Source organism: Arachis duranensis, chromosome 4, assembly GCF_000817695.3.
Source record: "Arachis duranensis cultivar V14167 chromosome 4, aradu.V14167.gnm2.J7QH, whole genome shotgun sequence".
Classification (NCBI taxonomy): domain Eukaryota; kingdom Viridiplantae; phylum Streptophyta; class Magnoliopsida; order Fabales; family Fabaceae; genus Arachis; species Arachis duranensis.
The window spans coordinates 30782035-30799772 of NC_029775.3; the positions used below are offsets into that span (position 1 = coordinate 30782035).

Consider the following 17738-nt stretch of genomic DNA (forward strand, 5'->3'; position numbering starts at 1 on the left):
ACTTAGTGTGTGCTTGGGCTGAGCATTGAAGCTTTCATGTGTAGAGACTTTTTCTGGAGTTAAACGCCAGCTTTTATGCTAGTTTGGGCGTTTAACTCCAATTTTTATGCCAGTTCCAGCGTTAAACGCTGGGAATTCTGAAGCTGATTTGCAACGCCAGTTTGGGCCGTCAAATCTCTGGCAAAGTATAAACTATTATACATTGCTGGAAAGCCCAGGATGTCTACTTTCCAACGTCGTTGAGAGCGCGCCAATTGGGCTTCTGTAGCTCCAGAAAATCCACTTCGAGTACAGGGAGGTCAGAATCCAACAGCATCTGCAGTCCTTTTCAGCCTCTGAATCAGATTTTTGCTCAGGACCCTCAATTTCAGCCAGAAAATACCTGAAATCACAGAAAAACATACAAACTCATAGTAAAGTCCAAAAAAGTGAATTTTAACTAAAAACTAATAAAAGTATACTAAAAACTAACTAAAATATACTAAAAACATGCTAAAAACAATGTCAAAAAGCGTATAAATTATTCACTCATCACCTACAGAAGGTATTTAGTACTATCAGACAGCATAACATGAGACTCAACCCAGCCAAATGTGCATTTTGCAGTAAGTGTTGGAAAGTTTCTAGGATTCGTACTCACTTAAAGAGGGATAGAGACCAATCCAGATAAATGTTCTGCCATTTTAAATATGTAAAACCCGACATGCCTCAAAGAAGTAGAGCAATTGAATAGGAGATTGGCAGCTCTCTTCCAATTTTTTGTAGGATCAGCTCTCTGGTCGTTACTTTTATTTTTCCTATTAAAGAAAAGCATCAATTTCAAATGGATTGAAGAATGTGAAACTGCATTCTAGAAATTTAAAAAATATCTAGCCCAACTTCTAATTTTAACAAAGTCAAATGTCAGAGACAAGATGATAATCTACTTGGCAGTAGTAGCCAAGTCTATGGCAACAACTTTTGTCCGAGAAGAAGAAAGGGAGCAACAATCCATATACTTCACAAGTAAAGTACTACAAAGAGCTAAACTCAATTATCAAAAGATTATTGCGACCTCACTTTCAAACTTACACAATTAGAGTTCGGACCAACCAACCCATAAAAAATATTCTATAAAAAATCAATATAGCAGGACGAATGTTGCAATGGACAGTGGAGTTGTTTGAGTTTGACCTCAAATATAAATCAAGGTTGGCTGTCAAGTTGCACTATCTCGTCAACTTTGTAGCGGAATATGCTGGTCAAGAGCCTAGAGAAGTGCCAACAACTTGGAAGATCTATGTTAGTGGATCCTCCAACAAAGTTGGTAGTGGGACATGAGTAAATCCTAGAAAACGAAGAAGGCATTGCAATAGACCTCTCTTTGAAATTCAATTTTGAGGCATCCAATAATCAAGCAGAATATAAGGCATTACTAGCAAGATTACGACATGCTCGAGAAGAAGGAGCAACCAAAACACTCTTCTTCAGTGACACATAGATCATCACATCAAATGGAGGTTATTAAATAAAAGACCTCAACATGAAGCAATATTTCCAGAAGACTTGGAAGTTGCTCGCTGAGTTTCATGAGACTGAAGTCCATCACATAGCAAGAGAAAAAAAATAGTCGAGCTAACACTCTATCAAAACTTACAAGTATAAAGTCAGGAGGAAACAATAAGAGCTTAATATAAGAAAACCCCAAAGTCCCTTGTATTACAACTCTATAAATACTTTATCACCTAAATATTTTAAAGAATAAAATATTATCTAAGCCTACTAAAATTTTTACTTAGGTATCAAAATCTCTTGTAAGTATCCCTACCATCGTTCAAACGAGGACATCGAACAAATCTTTGCACTCGTACACAAGCCAAAATTCTGATTTAAAATCATTTGAACCTCACATCTAAACCTAAATCTATTGTGTATTCAGGTAATACCTAAACCAGTTATCAAAATAACTTGATAATGTAATATCACTTTATTTTTTTCGTAGGTATCCATGGATTCAAAAAAAGAAAAAAGAAACATACACATTTTCTTTTTTTGTTTTTTTTTTTGTTAACGTTATGCACATTTTCAATGGTGATATTTCAAAGTTTTCCGTGAGTAACGTATTTAGTATGGTAGAAATTTATCATGACGTTCAATACATAGTGATAGATTTAATACATAATACACAATGCATCTACCACCTACATAGATTAATAGGTTATTTTGAGGAAAAAATAAAAAGTAATTTCAAAAGTAATAACTGTACAGACCACACGAGACATAATAAAGTAAGAAAATGAAGAAAGTAACAACTGTACACAACTATCATGTGCATTATTTTTATAAGAAATAAACCATGCAAAAAATATTGAGTAAATGCTTAAATTGGTCCTTGAATTTCAAATTACTATTCAATTTTGTCCTTGATTTTTAAAAAATGACCAACTAAATCCCTAAAATTCAAAAACGTGCATCTCCGTTAGTCCCACGCAGAAGTGCCGTCTAAACGTTGATGATGTGGAGCGTTAACTGCCATGTGGGCATTCCATTAAACGACGTCGTTGAGGGAGAGGATGCCCTAAGTGTGTGAAACGACGTCGTTCAACATCCTCTCTCCTTTGAATAAACAATTCTTACTGGTCCCCCTCCACTTCAACGTTTCCCACCAAAACCTCAAAAAAGCTTTCTCTTCTTCTCTATCAATTCGTTTTCCCATAATTCCCACTCACACTTTCTCGCCGGTGATCATCCTTAGAATCTACTCTCTCCGGTCAGTGAAGAACTTATCGACAAAGCATCATCTTCACACACTGCTGACGGTGAGAGGTAAACGTTCATGTTGATCTTTCTCTTCCATTTTTTGTATTCCATTAAGGGTTCTTGATACTTATGTGTGAATGAGTTGTTGTATACTTAAGTGAGTAGTTTAGAATGTTGTGGTTGTTAATGGCACAATTGTTAAGGTTTAGGGTTTTTGATATGAACCTTGTAACCACATAAATCATAATATGCTTTCAGTTATAGTCAATAGGAAGTAAATATATGCATTCTTATTACAAATATAGTGTTGATTTTTAGTTCTTTGCAACATGGTTGTTTCGTGAAAAAATTATTAATGTTGTCTGCTTTGTGCATTGTAATGTAAACTTTAGATGCCTGATCGATTAAAACTTATTTTTCACCATGGTGAAAAGTTTGAGACAGATCCTGGTGAAAGTTTTATCTACACATCTGACTTGTATGATGAATGGGTTGAAATCGATGAAGACTATCTTGACGTGCTTGCGGTAACAGGTTATTATACAGAATTGGGGTATGACAAGGCTGAAGCATGTTGGTTTTTGGAACCTGAAGATGGGTTGGAGTTTGGTTTTAGGAGATTGCAAGTGGACCAGGAACTTGTTAGTATGATCAACCACTGCCATGAGAATAACAACGTCATCCATATCTATTTTGAGCACAGATCTTCGGTTTTTGATATAATTGATGTAATGGAGTTGTCTGACGATGATCATGCTATAGGCCAGAAGGTTGGAATGGAAGGCATGGAAGAAGATAGAGTAGAAGGTGTTGAAGCTGTGAAGGAAACCATCACAATATTAAGTCAACTTGAAGAACCAATTACTTTTATCTCAGTTGAATTGAAATTCACTGCACCAAGCCCATTGTCCCCTATCTACTGCCCCCTGTCCACTGCCCCCAAGCCCACTATGACCCAGCCCATTGCTCCCAAGCACATTGCCCCCCCAGCCCACTGCCTCCAAGCCCATTCCACCAAAATCCACTACCCTCAATTTTAATGTCCCCAGACCTTGTCCACAAGCGAAGTCCCCTAAATCTCTATCCCAACAAAATCTCTTTACTTCTAAACTCATCTCAAAAAGTCTTATCTCAACCCATCCCCTCAACCAACAATGCACAAACCAAGAAACCTAGTGCATCAAAGAAATAAGTCAAGCCTATTAACTTTAAATTTAACACATCTACAAAAATGCCTAGAAGGTATATCACAAGATCACAAGGCTGGAGGAAACAAGTAAGCAAGGTGCCAGTCCACTTGAATATTGATAGCTCATTTGATTCTTATGACTTTGCAGAGGACAGTTTATACAAGCCACACATGTCACTTGACTGTGTGGACTCAAGCAGTGACAACGATGACGATATTGGTCCTTCTAGCGATAGGAGGAAAAGGAAGACTGACAATGACAATGATAAAGACAAGCAAAAGGCTATTAATGATGAAGATATTTTTTGTGTCCCTTCAATAGATGCATCTGATTACAAGAAGTAGGTAGATGATATGATAAAGAAGAAAACTTGCAATGTATGTAAAGTATATATTTTTTATTATAATTAATGCCATTTAAGTATATGTATTGATTTTATTCTTTTTCTGTCGGTGATGTGATGCATGAATCTGTATGGCAGTGTCTTTTTTTTATGATAGTGGGAAATCTGATGAATTGAAAACTCCACCAGACTCTGAAGATGATGCAGACCACAGTTGTGAATCCCATCTTCAATGATGCTGCCAAGTTTGGACATGTGAGGTTAGAGCTAGGTATGGAGTTTACTACTAGATGTAAGGGTGTTAGGTACAAGAAAAATGACACTACTAGATGTAGGGTGGTATGCAAGAATGAAGATTATCTGATAAACCATTATTTTATGATTCATATTGTGTTTAATTGAGTGGTTTTTATCAAGTCTTTACCCACTTATTCATATGATTAGCATGTATTTACAATTCCTTCCCAAATTGCTCTATGATTGAAAACTTGCTTCCTAAAGATCTTTTAATTGTATATTTTTATTCTCCTTCGTACCATTCGATGCTGTGATCTGTGTGTTAAGTGTTTCAGGCTTTATACAGCAAGAATGACTTAGAGAATGGAGAGGAAGCTTGCAAAATGGAAAGGAGCACGAGAAATAAAGGAGACAACCAGCGGACAGCGATGCGCACGCATGGCTGACGCGTGCGCGCGATTTGGACAAAATCACAGCGACGCGTACGCGTGGATTGGAGTTCGTGCAAATAACGCGAGCGCGTGCTTGACGCGAGCGCGTGCTTGACGCGCATGCGTGGAGAGAAAAATCGCTGAATGACGTGTACGCGTGACCAACACGTACGCGTGACATGCGCGATCTGCAAAAATTATAGAATATGCTGGAGACAGTTTCAGGCCGTGTTTTGACCCAGAGTTCGGCCCAGAAATACAGATTAAAGTCAGGGAACATGCAGAGACTCAACATATCAAATCATACACACATAATTTGAGGTTTAAATGTAGTTTTTAGAGAGAGATTCTCTCCTCTTTTTTAGGATTAGGATAGGGATTAGGATTTCTATTAGGATTAGGATTTCATCTTCTTCAATCACATGTTTAATGTTCCTTTTATTTATTTTCTCAATTTAGTTTATGAACTCTTTATGTTTAGAATGATTTTCTATTTAATACAATTTGAGGTATTTCAGACTTATGATTGCTTTCTCTAATTTATGTTATTGATGCTTTCGCTTTATCCAAATTATTTTTATTTGAGTAGATTTTCTTCCCTTTTGGCTTTGGTTAATTAATTGGTAACACTTGAGTTATCAAACTCAGCAGTGGTTGAAATTGGCAATTGCTAATTGATTTGGATCGCTCTAAAAGTTGACTAGGACTTGAGGATCAATTTAATTAGTCTACTTGACTTTCCTTTATTTAATAAGGGATAACTAAGTGGGATTAAAACCCAATTCTCATCACACTTGATAAGGATAACTAGGATAAGAATTCCTGTTCTTATACCTAGCCAAGAGATTTTTATTAATTATTAATTTATTTTTCTTGTCAATTAAATTACTTGTTCAACCCTTTTGAAAACCCTAAAATATACCTTTTTCCATAACCAATAATAAAATACACCTCCCTGCAATTCCTTGAGAAGACGACCCAAGGTTTGAATACTTCAATTTATAAATTTTATTGGGTTTTGTTACTTGTGACAACCAAACATTTGTACAAAAGGATTTTCTGTTGGTTTAGAAGTTATACTTACAACGCGATTATGTATTTGTGAAATTCTTTTCCGATAGAAAATCCGATCATCATTGTCCCTAGATAGTGTTTTGTTCTTATAACAAACCGAATGGATATTGGCAGAGTAAGACATTTAATGATGATCATACATGTGAGAGAACTTTCAAGAATAGATGTGCAACTAGGTCTTGGGTAACTGATATACTTGTTAAGAAGGCTAGGAATCTCCCTACATTTAGACACTGTGAGGTTTTTAATTACTTTAAGGCAAAAATTGGAATACAATTTTCTAGAACTACAATTACAAGAGCTTTGGGTAATGCAAGGAAAATAGTGAGGTTGATGAAGCTGCAGAATATGCTAAACTCAAAGATTATACAGAGGAGCTATTGAGATCTAATCTGGGTTCAACTGTCAAGTTAGGTGTTAGTCCGATGCCTAATGGAGAAGGTGTATTTGAAAGATTTTATGTCTATTTGGATGGATGCAAGAAAGGTTTTATGGGTGGCTGTAGACCCTTGGTAGGATTTCTTGAAGACCTGTTATGGAGTTTGGCTGCTATGCGCCATGGGTCAGGACGCGAATAATCATGTGTACCCAATTGCATGGGCAATTATTCATGTTGAGAACAAAGACAACTAGAGTGGTTCTTAGAGCTCTTGCATGAAGATATTGGAGACTAGACAGAGCATGGTTGGTGCTTCATCTCTGACATGCAGAAGGTAACCTATACGCTTCAATTAGAGGCACGTTACATATTTTAAGGACCATTTTGAATTAATGAACACAATTCGAGAAGGACTATTTTATATTAATAATTGATTCCAAACACAATAATTCATTTTAAATTCAATTTGTTTCAAATAAAATCAACCCAATTCTAACAATATTTTTCTAGTTACTATTAATTTTTCTAGCATTGTACTATGATTGGGGTGAACTCATAGTTACTATCTATATTTTTCAAATTAAATTCATAGTTACTATCAACTTTTCTAGCATTGTACTATGATTGTTGACTTATTCTGGAGTACTTCATTTGATATATTAAATTTTGGGTGTCCCTTATTAACTTAGACTAATTCTTATAGACTAGTTTTGCTGGAATTTTTTTATTTATTTATTTTTTATGACTAGCCTTGCTAGATTTGTATAGTATAAAAACTTGATTAAAAACTTGCTGGATTGGTATTACTGATTCAAGAACTCCATCTGTCATCTGTTATTTGATTAGAAACTTGCAATTTGTAGCAATATTTCTGCTATCAACTTCATTTGGTATACTATTGTTATTTCAATTGCAGAATTTAGGAATCCTTAAGTGCATAACTTCAAATTAGCCCCTGTTTTTCAATTTATTATTATATAACTGGTAAAACTCAAGAATTCTTTATTTGCTCAGGTTTTTTAGTGACTATTTTGTTATCTTGTAGGGTCTGATCCTAAAATTTGCATGAGGTTATGCTAGGTGCGCATCACCGCTTCTGTGCGTGGCACCTTTGGCAAAACTTCTAGAAACGATGCAAGGACTCACACTTGAAGAGTTTACTTTGGAAGTGTGTTAAAGCGATGACTGTCCAGGAATTCAATAGACATATTCAGTCTATAAAGAGGGTGAATGAGAAGGCGTGGGGATATTTAGACAAGTTTCCTAGGCAGGCATGGACCAGGGCTCACTACAAGGACTTTAAAAAGGTTGACAATGTGTGTAACAACATGTGTGAGGTGTTCAATGTTGCCACCAAACCATACAGATGTAAGCCCGTCTCGACTTTACTGGAGGAGGTTAGGAGGTATGCCATGATTAGTATGGGAAGGAACAAACTGAAGCTCTCTAGCCATGTGGGATACTTACCTCCGATTCAACAAAGTATACTTAAAAAAAGAGAAGTATTACAGCATATCATACACCAATGTGGTCTGGAGATGCGGCTGAGGTCATGTTTGAAGTGCATGTTGAACCATATAATGTGGTGGTTGATTTGGGAAACCAAACATGTAGCTGCAAGTCTTGGCAGTTATCAAGTAAGTAATATTTTTTTTTGTGTAATTGCATGATAGCATACCTATCCATACACTTAATTACTCAATTTTATTATTTGCTAGGGTTACCTTATCGTCATGCAATAGCTGCAATTTCAGTCATAAATGGTAGGCCCGAGAATTATGTCTATGCATGGCTCACAATGGGCTCATACAACAAGACTTATGAGTACCATATCAACCTGATAAGAGGCCAAAAGTTGTGGGAGACCTTACAATACCTCCATTACTTACCACCTGTAAGGAGCAAGTCCCGTGGCAGGCCATCACATTATGCAAGAAAAAAGATGCACATGAGGCACCTATTCGGGGGAGCCAAGACCGAACTGCAACAAAATTGAAGAAAAAATATGGCAAATTCACCTGTGGGACATGTGGAGATGTTGGTCACACAACAAAGAGTTGTAAAATAGCAAAAAAACAAAAGGCTGATGAGCTAGCAGCTGCTGCAAAGGCTGCTGAAGATGCTGCAAATGAGGGTGACGTTGGTGCTAAAGGTACGAAAGGTGAGGTTGTTAGTGAAGAAGGTGAGGTTGGTGATGAAGGAGGACAAACTGAAACTCAAATAGAAGTTGTTGTTGAAGGGGGTCAAGGATCTGAACAAGAACCTGCAATTCAGATAATAATAGTATTAAAAACATTAATAAAAAATAGAGCTTGAGTTAATCAATTTGGATTGACTTGTGGAACAGGTTAATCTTTAGAAACAAATCGATTTTCTTGTTAACTTGAGAGAATATGTTTTTGGTTTCATGTTATGATTCTTGACAGTGTCATCATCCATATAGTGACACTTTTATTGTTGTTATTGCTATCACAGGATGCAAAGACTACAAAGAATGCCAAGAAAGGGCTTATGAGGACTAAAAGTGAGAGGCACAATAAACATCCTATCAAGAGGACAACTTCATCCACTGCTGTTACAATTGCGGTGGCTCCACATCCAATTAAAATTTCAAGAGAGACTATTCATGGAGCTAGTGCAGCAACCTCTAAAAAATTGGCTTCCTTAAAATTTGTTCCAACTCCAAGATTCAACCCACCGAAAAAAAATGTCTAGCTAGCACAAAGTATAGTGGCCTTTTAAGTTCATGATGTTGTAGTTGAATGCTATGGTTAAACAATGTATTTTTTGTAATGTGACCTTTGAAACCTGTATACATGGCCTTTGATGTTATTATGGCCTATGATGTTTTGGGTTGTGATAGTATGTTATGCACAATGTGCTTTAGTTCAAACAACACTTGTTCCATGCTCCGAAAAATGTTATGTTATGTTATGTTAAATTAATTTCATATTAGCTTTGTTGCATGTTTTGGTTTATCTCTATTTGGTTTAATTGAACACAATTTTAGCAGAACAAGTGCAGCATCAAAAGTTGAACTCATGTAAAATTAGTATTTCATTTCATTCCATCTTCATAAAAACATTACATACTACTTAAGAAATTTAAAATTAAATTTCATAACATAATCATCATTTGTTGAATATAAACCCCATCAAGCTAAAACTTAAACACACACCAAAAGTAACTACAAAAGCCAGCAGCACCATTGTCATTATCTTCACGGTCTTAACATCACTCTCCAAGCTTGTCATCCTCCAATTTAACTCATGCAAAACTTCTTGTGGAATGGGTGTTACACAAACTGGTTCTTCACATCCATCAGCCCAGCGAAAAAGATTACAATGAATTCCATATTGCAGAGTAAAAAACGTAGGTGAATCCAAACTTAAAGTGAAATCATCTTAACATTTTCTTCACAGCCATAACCTTACCTCATAGTTCGGACAACTATAAAATGGTCTACCAGTATTTTTTGCCGTCGTTGAGTACTTCATTACCGTCCGAAGTCTGCAATTGTAGAAAATGGTGTTCTTACCACCCATCATCACTCACGCAGAGGAGAAATCAATTTGGGTACTAGGGCGAAGAAGAGAGATCGAAGAAGAGAAGGAGACAGCATAGAAGTCGAAGATGAGAAGACAATAATTTGGGGATTCGGGTTTTATAATTGAAAATGGACTAATTTGGGTATTATTAAGCAATTCCAGATACCAATTTGAATCAAATTTAACCTTGATATACATCAGCATACAACTGGAATGCCCACATGGCAGTTAATACTCTACATCATCAATGTTTAGACGGCACTTCTGTGAGGGACTAACGGAGATGCACGTTTTCGAATTTCAGAAATTTAATTAGTCATTTTTAAAAATCAAGGACTAAATTGAATAGCGATTTAAAATTCAGGAACCATTTTGGACATTTACTCGAAAAATATTATATCTACATTAAAAATAATTATTTATATAGAATATATATTAATTATAACATAAATAAATTAAAAATATAAAAATAAATATATACATACAAATATATAATAGTTAATTTTTGATATACATATATAACTTCAAATGAATTCTTCGGTAGTCACAAAAGAAAAATTCTTCAGTAAAAAAAGGAAAAACGGAAAATTAGTTTTGAAAAACTTATTTGCAAACTTTTCCTTAACAAATATAGTATAATTAATTAAGTGTAGATTTTATTAAAAAATTAATTAATTGAGCCAATGCGTGAAGTCTCATTTAAGAAAAAATAGCAACTATTGAGTATTAAAAAAAGAATTTCCCCATTTATTGAGATAGATATATATAAAGAAGTATCGGTTTTTGAAGATATCCTTTTTTTTCTCAGTTTCTGTTGTTTCTGAAATTCTCTTCTCTTTTAGATGAATGGGGTGGTTTATAATGTTTCAATCTACGGTTCCTCGGAGCAAGAGGTTAGGTAGGTAGTATAGGTCTACACACACTCAAAATCTTCAAAATTATTATTCGCACTCTAATATGAAAACCGTTCTTCTTCTTTTACGCTTTTTTCTTTTTTTTTTTGTTATTGTCATCACTGTTAGAAACAAGAGACTGAGAGAATAATCTGAAAAGTGTATTATTGAGTTGTGTTGAAAGGTACAATATACAAGGGGTATTTATAAGTGGTAAATGAATCAGAACAACAAAGACATAGAATCCTACAATTAATATACAGATATACTAGACGATACTAATTGATCTAAATTGATTCTAATGATTCTCTAACATCCCCCCTCAAACTCAAGTGGGAGTTAAGGATACCAACTTGAGTTTGAATAATAAAGTCCGAAAACGAGTCGGGTGATGAGCTTTCGTGAAGATATCAGCAGTCTGATCTAGTGTTCCAACAGCAATGAGACGAACAGCATCAATAAGGATATGTTGCCGAACAAAGTGACAATCAATCTCAATGTGTTTGGTGCGTTCATGAAACACATCATTATCGGTGATCTGAATAGCACTGCGGTTATCACAAAAAATATCAGTAGGAGACGACTGAGGAGCACTCAAATCTTTGAGAAGCCAACGAATCGAGATAACTTCAGCAGTGATGTCAGCAAGGGCACGGTACTCAGCTTCTGTGCTTGAGCGAGCAGTGAACGTTTGCTTCTTAGCACGCCAAGAAATGAGAGCGTCGCCAAGAAACAAACAGTAACCAGTAGTAGAACGACGATCAGTGGGATCACCAGTCCAATCAGCATCAGAGTAAGCCTAAAGAGGCAAAGAGGAATGGGCAGAAAAATAAAGGCCATGAAATAAAGTGCCTTTGATGTAGCGAAGAATGCGAAGAACTGCCGCATAGTGAGTAGTACGAGGAGCTGACAAGAACTGGCTAAGTACATGAACCGGATAGGCGATGTCTGGTCGGGTGACAGTCAAGTAGACGAGACCGCCAACTAATTGTCGATAGAGAGTCGGATTATCCAAAACAGTGCCATCCATAGGGGTAAATCGAACATTAGGCTCAAGAGGAGTAGACTCAGTGCGACTATCTGTAATCTCAGTGCGAGCAAGAAGATCTGAAGCATACTTAGCCTGAGAGAGATAGATGCCATCATCGGTGGAGATGACCTCAAGACCAAGAAAATAGCTGAGAGAACCAAGATCTTTCATCTCAAAGGTACGGTGAAGTGAGGCCTTGAGATCAGAGATACCTGATGATTGGATTTTTGACGGTATAGAATTTCACTATTGAAGTCTCGTTGCAAGTATAGTCTCTAAACCAACAATAATCCTCTCATACAAAAAGTTTGTTTGTCACAAGTACAAACCCCTAAAATTAATAACCGAAGTGTTTAAACCTCGGGTCATCTCTCAAAGGACTTGCAGGGTAGTGTTCTTGTTATTGGTTATGGATTTATTTATTTTGGGGTTTTAGATGAGAAAAATGAATAGTAAATGGTAATGAAATTGTATTAACAAAATGGTCTTGGCAAGGTTTGGTTGTCAAGGGTCTTCATTATTATCACTAGCCACAAGTATGGTAGTTGCAAGGATTAATCTCACTAAGTCATCCTTTGATCAAGTAGCAAAGGAAAGTCAAGTGAGTAATATCAATCCAAGTCCATAAGTCCTAGCTTTTCACTAATTGGATTATTGAAGGCTAGAGTCAATGGCTATCAACTATCAATCAATTGGACACTAGAAACTCAAGAAATCCTAAGTCACCTTCTCAAGCCAAGAACATAGAATTCTACTCTAACATCCTCTCAAGAATTTCATCAAACACTTGGAGGGTAATGAAAGAAAGCATTTTTATTTGTAAGAATAAAAGGAATCAACAACCAACAATTACAAAGAATTAACAAAACAACAATCAACAACATCACAATCACATGAATTATCTCAAATTGTATTATTAAAAGAAAACAAAAGAACAAAAATATCTCAATTACAAAACCTAGAAACAAAATAAGAGAAATTACAACAAGAGGATAGGGATAGAAAGAAGAACCAAAGTGTAGCAATCATCAATTGAAGGTAGAAGTAGAAGGAGACTTGAATTAAACCTAGAACTATGAGATCCTAATCTAACCCTAATTCCTAATCCTAATTCTAGAGAGAAGAGAGAGCTTCTCTCTCTAACTCTAACTACTTCTAAAACTAAACTATGACTAATGATTAAAGTATATTGATTCCCCTTCAATTCTTGGCTTAAATAGCATCAGAAATGAGTTGGATTGGGCCCACAAGGCTTCTAAAATTGCTGGCCACGAGTTGCATTAAGTGGGTCATGTGCCACCATTGGCGCGTCCACGTACCGTGCACGTGCGCGCCCCTATGCGCGATGCAACTATGGCAAATCTTATATCATTTCGAAGCCCCGGATGTTAGCTTTCCAACGCAACTGGAACCGCATCATTTGGACCTCTGTGGCTCAAGTTATAGTCATTTAAGTGCCAAGAGATCAGGCTTGACAGCTTTCCGGTTCTTTCATTTCTTCATAAGTTCTCCAACTTTACATGCTTTTTCTTCATTCCTTTAATCCAATCTTTGCCTCCTAAATTTGAAATTACTTAACAAACATATCAAGGCATCTAATGGAATCAAGGTGAATTAGATTTAGCTATTTTAAGACCCAAAAAACATGTTTTCACTCTTAAGTACAAATAAAGGAGAATATACAAAACCATGCTAATTCTTTGGTTAAATGTGGGTAAAATGTGATAAAATCCCCAAAAATCACTACAAGATAAACCCTACAAATGGGGTTTATCAATACCATCAACATCATCCCCAGTAATGATCATGTCATCAACATACAAAAGTAGAAGAACAACTCCACGTTCGCTTTTTACGAATGAAGAGGGCATTCTCATGAGGGCTAGAAGTAAAATCAAGACTGCATATGGTAGTGCTGAACTTGTCAAACCATTCACGAGGAGCTTGCTTAAGTCCATAAAGTGCCTTGCGAAGGAGACAAACCTTATTAGAAGGACAAGGATATCCCGGAGGTGGTTTCATATAGACTTTCTTTTTCAAATCCCCATTAAGAAATGCATTCTTCCCATCCATCTAACTGAGAGACTATTTTTTAACCGCGGTAATGGTAAGAAGAGCTCTAACAGACGTAAGACGAGGGACAGGGGCAAAAGTCTCTTCATAATCAATACCATACTCTTGCGTACAACCTTGAGCAACCAAGCAGACCTTATAACGGTCAATAGAGCCATCAGAGTGAGTCTTGATCTTGTATACCCATCTACTGCCCACAACTTCCTGATCAGAAGGAGGATCAACCAAATCCCAAGTGTGTGCTTTTTCAAGTGCCTGTATTTCTTCTTGCATTACTTGTTGCCAATTTGGATTTGAGGAGGCTTCTCTGAATGTCTTAGGTTCATGTTGATGAAGAATAGTAGAAAAGCAATGGTAATCAAGAAGATGAGGAGGTAGATTCCTTACCCTAGAAGAACGAGCGGAAGAAGGAGGCATGACGGTAGGAGCAGGATCATCGTCCGGTCTAGAATCATTGGGAGATGGAGAAGGCGGAAGAACAGGAGGCTGTGGAGGGTCACTCGAGATAGAATCTGTAGAATCATCACTAGAAAAAAGATCAACATTGGGGTTAGTAAACAAAGTTGACTGAGTAGTAGGAATGGACTCAAAGGATGAGAATCGAGAAAATATGTGGTGCTCCCAGAAGACAACATGACGAGATATACAAATATGTTTAGAGAGAGGATCCTAACAACGATAACCCTTGTGTTCAGTGCTGTTCCGAGGGTTACCTGAAACTGTAGGTCGATCTCGATCGAGATCTTTGTGTTGGTCGAAGCCGACGTGTCCGACAGGTGTATAGCGGCCGGAGCTGGTGTGTCCGAATTGTGGGACTGAAAGTGCTGCTGATCCTTCGTCCCCGGAGGGTGGGGGGTACCTGCAAGGGACTCCGATGCTTAAGTTAGCAAGGGTATTAAGCAAGTATTGAGTAGGATCAGAATATGAGTTATACCTGGGTGCTCCAGTGTATTTATAATGGTGATATGTGGCCTTCTGTGGATAAGATAAGTTAGTTATCTTATCTTATCTTTATCTTATCTTCAAGTGAGGTCATCTTATCTTCAAGGGAACCGCCCTTCTCTTGTAGGCTTGGGCTGCCTTAGGATCTGGGACGTGTTCCTCTATTTGGGCCCTTTGTTTGGGCTTTCTCGTGACTTGGCCGAGCTCTTTGAGAAGAGGTCGGATTGTCCTGACCTGAAGAGGTCGGTCGCTTTGTCTGTAGAACATCCCGGGTCGGACAACTCGACCCAGGATATGAACAAGTGCCATAACCAAGAAAATAACACATACGAGCCCGAGGTTCAAGTTTACTATGTTCATGAGGCTGAGCAAGAACAAAACATACACAACCGAAAACTCGAAGAGAACTATAATCTGGGGAGGTATGATAAAGACGCTCAAAGAGAGTAACATTACCAAGAACAGAAGAAGGAAGTCTATTGATAACATGAACAGCAGTAAGAACAGCTTCACCCCAAGTATGCTCAGGACACGAAGAAGAAAGGAGCATTGCACGGACGGAGTCAAGAATGTGACGGTGTTTGCGTTCAGCTCTACCATTTTGTTGAGATGTACTAGGACAAGAAAACTCAGACAAAGTACCATATTCTGCAAGAAAGGCTAAGAGTTTGGAATCACAGTATTCCATAGCATTATCACGTCGAAAGACCTTAATGACCTTGGAAAACTGAGTTTTAATCATAGTAGCAAAGTTGATATAGATCTGAGGTAACTCATGGCGATTAGTCATCAAATAAACCCAAGTAAAACGAGAATAATCATCATTGAAAATGACAAAGTATCGAGCTCCGCCCATAGATGCAGTGGGAGTAGGGGCCCAAACATCAGAGTGAATGAGATCAAAAGGAGAGCAAGCAAGAGATGAATTATTGTGAAAAGATAAAGTAGGTTGTTTGACAGTTTGGCAAGAAATGCAATCAAAAGATTCATTTGGAACTTGACCTAAAACACACTGAGACACAAGAGGATGCAGTTTTCCTAAGGAAGTGTGGTCAAGACGCTGATGCCATAAGTGAAAGGGTAGAGGGAGAAGAAGCAGCACAGAGATTTGGTATACGAGGAATATGAAGATTCTCGAGTTCAAATAACCTTCCGACCTTACGCCCAGTCTCGATGATTTGTCCCGTCCGAGGATCCTGTACACGACAACCAGAAATGGAAAAAGTGACTTCAAAACCCAGATCAACAAGTTGACCAACAGATATAAGATTGAAGTTTAATTTGGGAATATAATAAGTATCAGGAAGATTAAGAGTTGACTAAGATATAGAACCCTTGTGTGTTGCGTGCAAGAGGGAGCCATTTGCAGTATTGACAGAAGGTCCATTTGTAGTGGTATACATGGACGAGAAAATATTACGCAACGGAGAAATGTGATTAAAGCAACCGAGTCAAAATACCATTTAGAATTACCTGGAGGGGTGGAAAAAGCAGCAGGTGTATTACCAGAAACAGAGAGAAGACGCTGAAGAAGAGATGCAATATCAGAAACAGAGACAGGAGACGAGTTGAGTGGACTAGGACGAGGTGGGCGAGTAGGACAGGCAGTAATTAAATATCCCGAGAGCTTGCAGTAACGGCAGAACAGCTGTGAACAATGGTAGCTAATATGACCTTTCTGGTGACATGTGCGGCATTCAACAGAAAGACAGTCGGGGAAGAGGTGCCCAGAATGGTTACAGTTTCGATAGAATTTATCCTTTCTGTCTGTGGCAGCAAAAACATATGGCTTTTCCATGATAGTAGTCACAAAGATCAAAGCGAGGAGAGAAAACAGCAAATTTGGAGCAGAAAATGAGAAATCGGAGTGCAGAATCAGAAAGAGCTCACCAAAAAAAACCTTAGGGAGGGTCCCACTTCTCTGCCACATTAGCACCACGTCAGCAATGACGTCAGCGCCACGTCAGCAAATGATGAAACATGGTGTCACCTGAGAGGAGCAAGAAGACAGCGTGGCGATGAGGTGGCACGCGAGTCGACGGCGGGCCAGGTCGGGTCGGTCGCGGGTCAGTGGATACCAAGGATGCCTTGCGTAGTGACACGTGGAAGCCCCAGGAGCGTCTGATCGCGTCCAAGATCCAACGGCTGCTGAAGCTTTTGGAAGGCAAAACAATAGAGGTGGCCAGCAAGGTTCCCGCGGCGCGTGGCGCCGCGTCTGGAGGCATCTGGTGGCGATGTCGGCGGCGTTGGAAAGCTGACGAAGAGAAGATCACAATGATGCCGGAGGTGACGAACCAAAGCGTCAGAAACAGATCGAAAAAAGAGAGCAAAGAGGCACGGGTAGAATCTGGAAGGAAGATCAACATGGTCATGGCAGCGTCTTTCGGCGGCGCGTGGAGGCGCGTCTAGCGGCGGATGGCGGCGGTTCTGGTTGCGTTGGAATCACGGCGACAAGACAAACAAGATGATTACAGAGGTGACGAACCAAAGCGTCGAAAAGGGAACGAAAAAGAGGCCAAAGAACACTGCCGAAAAGGAAAAAAAATAATGGGGCTATGATAAAAAAAAGGACCTAAGCTCTTGATACTATGTTAGAAACAAGAGACTGAGAGAGCAATCTGAAAAGTGTATTATTGAGTTGTGTTGAAAGGTACAATATACAAGGGGTATTTATAGGTGGTAAATGAATCAGGGTAATAAAGGCATAGAATCCTACAATTAATATACAGATATATTAGACGATACTAATTGATCTAAATTGATTCTAATGATTCTCTAACAATCACCAACAATACTAATATTTTGCTAACATTTTTATTGCTTCCGATTTTTTCTGATTTTATCATTAAATAATTTCGG

The 17738-nt window shown here is 37.8% G+C and overlaps 1 pseudogene; it reads right to left on the bottom strand.

Moving 5' to 3' along the window:
* Positions 1–11162: 11162 nt before the first annotated feature.
* On the bottom strand, positions 11163–13937 carry LOC107483956 (uncharacterized mitochondrial protein AtMg00810-like; annotated as a pseudogene).
* Positions 13938–17738: the final 3801 nt, after the last annotated feature.